The sequence below is a fragment of the Lepus europaeus genome, chromosome 7 (genome assembly GCF_033115175.1).
Source record: "Lepus europaeus isolate LE1 chromosome 7, mLepTim1.pri, whole genome shotgun sequence".
NCBI classification, from domain to species: Eukaryota; Metazoa; Chordata; class Mammalia; order Lagomorpha; family Leporidae; genus Lepus; species Lepus europaeus.
This window is the reverse complement of record NC_084833.1, coordinates 14128410-14134219: the sequence shown is the minus strand read 5'-3', so window position 1 is coordinate 14134219 and position 5810 is coordinate 14128410.

Below are 5810 nucleotides of genomic sequence, written 5' to 3'. Positions count from 1 at the left end.
CTATCTCACACACACACACACACAGAGAGAGAGAGAGAGAGAGAGAGAGAGAAGGGATCTCCAGTCATTTATTCAACAATCGCCTCTTCTGTGACTCTGAGTGCCAGGGACTGCTCCAGGGGCTGCAGACACAACAGTAAATAGAGTGACACAGGGTTCTGTTCTGATGGGACTTATATTCTAGTGGGGGAAGACACACAATAAACAATAAACCCAATAAGTTACATCCTATGTTAAAAGGTTATAAGTGCTCTGGGGAAAAAAAAGAGCTGAGCAGGATGTGGGAAAATAGAATGCCAGGTTGGGGTGTGGGTTGCAGAGCAAGTAGAGAGGTAGGGGTCCCTCACCGAAAGGGGAAGTAAGACCAACTCCTTGAAGACGGTGAGGAGATCTGTCTGGCCACTACTAAAACTCCAGCCCTGGCCCTGGGCTTGGCCCCCAGCAGTCATTTCATAAATTGTTAAGCAGATGAATGAGTGGATGAATGAATGGAGGAATGGTCTTTGTTACTCTGTTTCGTATCCAGCCAAGATGCTGTTACTTGGACCTTGGAGGCCGTTGGTCAACACTGTGTCCAAAGCCCCAGCCATCTCTCATTGACCACAGTTGTGCAAAGATGTGCTTAGGGTTTGACCTCATCTGCAGGGCTGCCTGATGCGTCCACGACAACCTTGGTGATATCACACCTTTTGCCAGGGCCTGGCTCAGGAACGCTGGCATAGGTCAGTCAGGGGCTATTACCTTCCTGGTGACAACTATTGGTCTTCAGCGGGTTTTGGCCTAAGAAGCCCCAGACATTTGGGAAAGTCTTTTAGTCCATGACTGGGGAAGGCTGCATTGTCCTCCCACCTTGAACAAGGAGGCGGTAGCCTGGGCTGTCCCTGGAGCTGCCCTCCAATCACAACGGGAAGGATCTGGCTTAAGTGAAAAGTGACACTGTGGACAAAGGAGCAGACACAGAAAGAACCTGGCTCCTTGAGGACATCACCAAGTCAGTGAATGAACCAACATGGGCATCCTCTACCTCTGGACTTGGGGCTACATGAGACAGGACTATAACTTCTTATTACTGAAGCCAGTTAGGATTGGATTTTCTGTAACTTGCACCCCAAAATCTTCTGACTGAAGAGGAACATGGCTACTCCTTCCACAAGCAGATCAGATAGGTTTAATCTTTACAAGTCAGCTGTTGTGCCAAGGTCATACAGGGGTGTCCCTCTTGCTCTGTCTTATTCCCATGTGTCACCCAGTAGCAGCTCCCTGCTTCTCACAATCATGGCATAAAGTATGCATTAACTTCGTCTTAGAAATAAGGAAGCAGGGGCCGGCATTGTGGCATAGCAGGTAAAGCTGCCACCTGCGATGCCAGCATCCCAGATGGGCACCAGTTCAAGTCCTGGCTGCTCCACTTCCAATCCACCTCCCTGCTATTGTGCCTGGGAAAGCAGCAGAAGATGACCCAAGTCCTTGGGCCCCTGCAACCATGTAGGAGACCCAGAAGAAGCTTCTGGCTCCTGGTTTCATATAGGCCCAGCTCTGGCCGTTGTGGCCATTTGGGGAGTGAACCAGCAGATGGAAGACCTCTCTCCCTGCCCTACTTTGTAACTCGCCTTTCCAATAAATAAATAAATCTGGAAGGAAGGAAGGAATTAGTTAGTTAGTTAGTTAGTTCCTGGAGAAGGCAACAAAGCTACTCAAGTACATCTTGGCCTAAAACCACCTCTGAAGCCATCTCCAACTACTAGTCTGAGAAAGGAAAGGTTAAATCTTCTACTGAAAACAGATAAAACAAGAGGGTCGCTGAGTCCAGAGTATGAGTGGAAGAGGGGTTTAGGCCTTGACACCCCAGCTCCTCTCGCTCGGTTCACTGATGCTACTCCTGCAGCCTGGTCAGTCCCCATTTCTTAGGTGGGCCTTGCCCCAGGCAAGAAATTACTCTGTTTTTAATTTTAAATTTTAAATTATTAAAGAGCTAATACATGCACCTAGTTTTTAAAACAGTACAAAAGGTTACACAGTAAAAAAAATAAGTCCCCATCCATCAGGGGCAGTGCCTAGGGAGGTTGGTGTGGGCATGAGGGTGGGTGGGAGTACTGGGGGGAGGGAGGGGTAGATTCTGCACCATCTCTACTTTTCACATTCCCTAACCTTTCAAATTAGCCTGAGGCTCAAGTACAAGCTGCTGGCTGAGCAAACCCCACTGCAAAACTGGTCCCCATTCCTCCCTCCCTCAACTAGAGCTTTCCTGACACAAAATGCTAGGCACCTGCTGCCACCTAGTCCCACTATGCCCTCGCAGGGACAGCCTAACTGCGCTTCAGGATCTGCCTGTGTAACGATTATCTCCACACTTAATCCTACAGGCTTCGGACACAAAAGGTAGCACTCTACCGCACTGTTCTACGCCTTATTTGTTAATTTGCTGTCTTTGACGCTGTGCCAGATGGGAACATACAGACCTTCGCCATTCTTCTTGGTGACTGTAAATGTCTGTATGAAAACTGATCTCACCAACCCCCTCCTGATGATCTTTAAGTTGGGTCTACTGCATCACATACTCTACACACAAGGCTGCCTGTTTATCCAGCTATAGAAGCCTTTGTGAACAGTTCAAGAGTAAGTGCAGGGTAATTTTCTAAAAAGTAAATTTCTGGGGGCCAGCACTGTGGCTCACTTGGTTAGTCCTCCACCTGCAGCGCCGGCATCCCACGTGGGCGCTGGTTCTAGTCCTGGCTACTCCTCTTCCTGTCCAGCTCTCTGCTGTGGCCCGAGAAGGCAGTGGAGGATGGCCCAAGTACTTGGGCCCCTGCACCCGCATGGGAGACTGGGAAGAAGCACCTGGCTCCTGGCTTCGGATCGGCACAGCGCCAGCCATAGCAGCCATTTGGGGAGTGAACCAACGGAGGGAAGACCTTTCTCTCTGTCTCTCTCTCACTGTATATAACTCTACCTGTCTAATAAATAAATTTTAAAAAAGTAAATTTCTGGGTCAAAGAGTATGTGCATTTAAAAGTTAACAGCTATTTGTCAAATAATCTTCCAAAGTGGTCATGCCAATTGATACCCCCACCCATAATAAAGGAGAGTCCCTTTTTTTTCCTCTCATACTCTGGAGAGGCAAGAAATTCATAGGCCCACTTTGGAGGGTTCTGGGGCGGGAGCTGTTGGCTTGTCATATAACTCTCAGGAGCAGAGTGACAAAACCAAGGGTTTGGAGGTCCAAAGGTCCCAGACTTGGATCCTGTATGTTATTTACTCACTATGTGACGTAAGCAAACGCCTCCACCCCTTCACCCACTGTGAGCCTCGATTCCCTAAAATACAGAATAGAAATAAAAAGTCACATCCTCTTCAAGCGTCATTATAAAGAGCCAGAAGACTGGGCTGGTGCCGTGGTTTAAAGCCACAGCCTGCAGCGCTGGCATCCCTTGTGGGTGCCAGTTTGAGTCCTGGCTGCTCCTCTTCCGATCCAGCTCTCTGCTGTGGCTTGGGAGAGCAGTAGAGGATGGCCCAACTCTTTGGGCCCCTGCATTCACATGGGAGACCTGGAGGAAGCTCCTGGCTCCTGGCTTCGAATCAGCTCAGCTCTGGCTGTTGTGGTCATTTGGGGAGTGCACCAGCGGAATGGAAGACCTCTCTCTCTCTCTCTCTCTCTCTCTCACTCTCACTCTCACTCTCACTCTCTCTGCCTCTCCTTCTCTCTGTGTGTAATTCTTTCAAATAAATAAAGATATTGGATATAAAGCTCCCAGGCCAACACCGTGGCACATGGTAGGAGCTTAATAAATAGGAATTAATTATCGTAGCAAACAGGCTTGTGAATCTGAGTGTCCTCTTTGCCCATTGATGGCTTTGATCTGGATTTGGCTCAGGCAAGAGCCAGGAAAGTGCCAAAAGTGCCGAGCCTGAAGGCAGAGAATAGCATGGGTTGAAAGACTCCCACCTGGGAGGGGCTGGGAAGGCCCAGGGAGAGGGGCCAGACAAGGGTAATGGCTGTAGCTTAGAGAGCAGGGATTATGGGAAAAGTGAGACTGGGAGGAAAGGTTGGGCAGACCATGACACAAGATAGTTCAATTTTCCCCAAGACGATCTTACATTTATGCAATTTTGAATACTATTAGTGTTTTAATTTGTTGTGTGTTACAAAATATAATTGACATATTTAACAGATGATTCCAAGGATATGCTTGCTTAAGATAATGTGAAAGCAGGCATTTAAATGTTTTAAAAGTCAGTTGATTGAAATTTAAAAATTAAGTACACCATAGTACAAGACGTGTGAGCCAGTTATCCCCCAAACCATGATGGTAATACATTAATGACTGAAGTTTCTTACACACTGGCACAAAGAAGTCCATCCTGGAATTCAACACCAGGTCTGTCCAACAACAAACCCAGCTCTGTGAATTACTCTGTAAAGTCGGGCAGGTGAACTAACCGTGCCAACCCCAGATCCTAATCTGTAAAATGAGGATACTGATAGTTTTTAATCTCACAGAATGCTTATGAAGATTCAGCGAAGTCACAAAACCTGCCCACTCCACTGCCTGGGACGGAGCGAACATCCAATAACTGTGATCACTGTAGTATTATAGTACACATAAGCTAAAGAGATTTGACTTTATCCTGGAATGAATGGAGAGCTCTTATTTTTATAGAAATCCCTGTGTTGTGAAAATAACACTTCAACATTAACAAAGGACGTTCTTAAACAAAAAGAAAACCCATCCATCATTCTAATTTCAACCCAGTTTCTAATGATTTTCATTTCTGGCATATTCTCCTCTGGACTTTGTTAACATGAACACTTACTTTGCATGGTCACAACCAGTGTTCACGCGAATCTTGTATCCTGCCTTTTCTCATTAAGCAAGAGGCTATAAATGGTGTCCATGTTGCTGCATACTCTTTCTAAGGATCATTTTTGTGGCTGCATGGTATTGCACTGAATAGATTAACCATTGGCTCCCTTGACCCACCTCAACCTCTACAGAAATGGGAGGGAACAGGAACAGTGGTGTGCCTGGAGCTTTTTCCATCTACTGAGCTATGTTCTTAAGATCAGTTCTCAGAAATGAGATTAGTAGTCAAAAGGTACTAGTATTTTCAAGACTTCTATGACATTTTACAAGATTGGTTTCCAGAATTTTGCAAGCTGCTTCCAGGATATGAGAGCACAGACTTCATTCAACCCCAGCCAGTGCTGGGCATGGTGTTGGTAAAATCCTGCTAATGGAATCAGTATGAAATTCTGTCCTGATACTGCCTTCGTCCCAGCTCCCTGATCAAGAACAGATTGAACAATTTCCCGAGTGCTTAGCCTCTCAGGTGACGTCGTGGCCCGGGTCCTTCCCCTGCTCATCTGTGGAAGTCTTGAACACGTCATCCACTTGAATGAACACTTCAGAGTCCACAGGAACGAGCCGTTTGCCAGCCAGATTTGGCTCTGGAGGCCTTGGAGCAGTGTGATGCAGGATCAAAGCTGCACCCAGGGAAGATTAATTTTGAGATTCATTGAGGAAAACGGGCTGAGAGGCAGAGACATCTGTCATTGGACTACTGTGCTGAATGAATCCTGTAGCAGGAACCTGAGCTGGGCTGTGGCTCCAGGCCTTGTACCAGCAGCTCTGTGGCTGCCCTGCTGGGGCCTGTGGCTCTTGTCTTTGCTCTGCCTCCTATACTGTTCCTCCTTTACTGCACTCACTTTTCCTTGCAAATCTGGTGGCTTCAGCTTACAGAACATAAATGAGAGAAGTGTGGCCCAAAGAAGGACACATAGTGAGAGGACACCACAAGGGATCATCCTCATC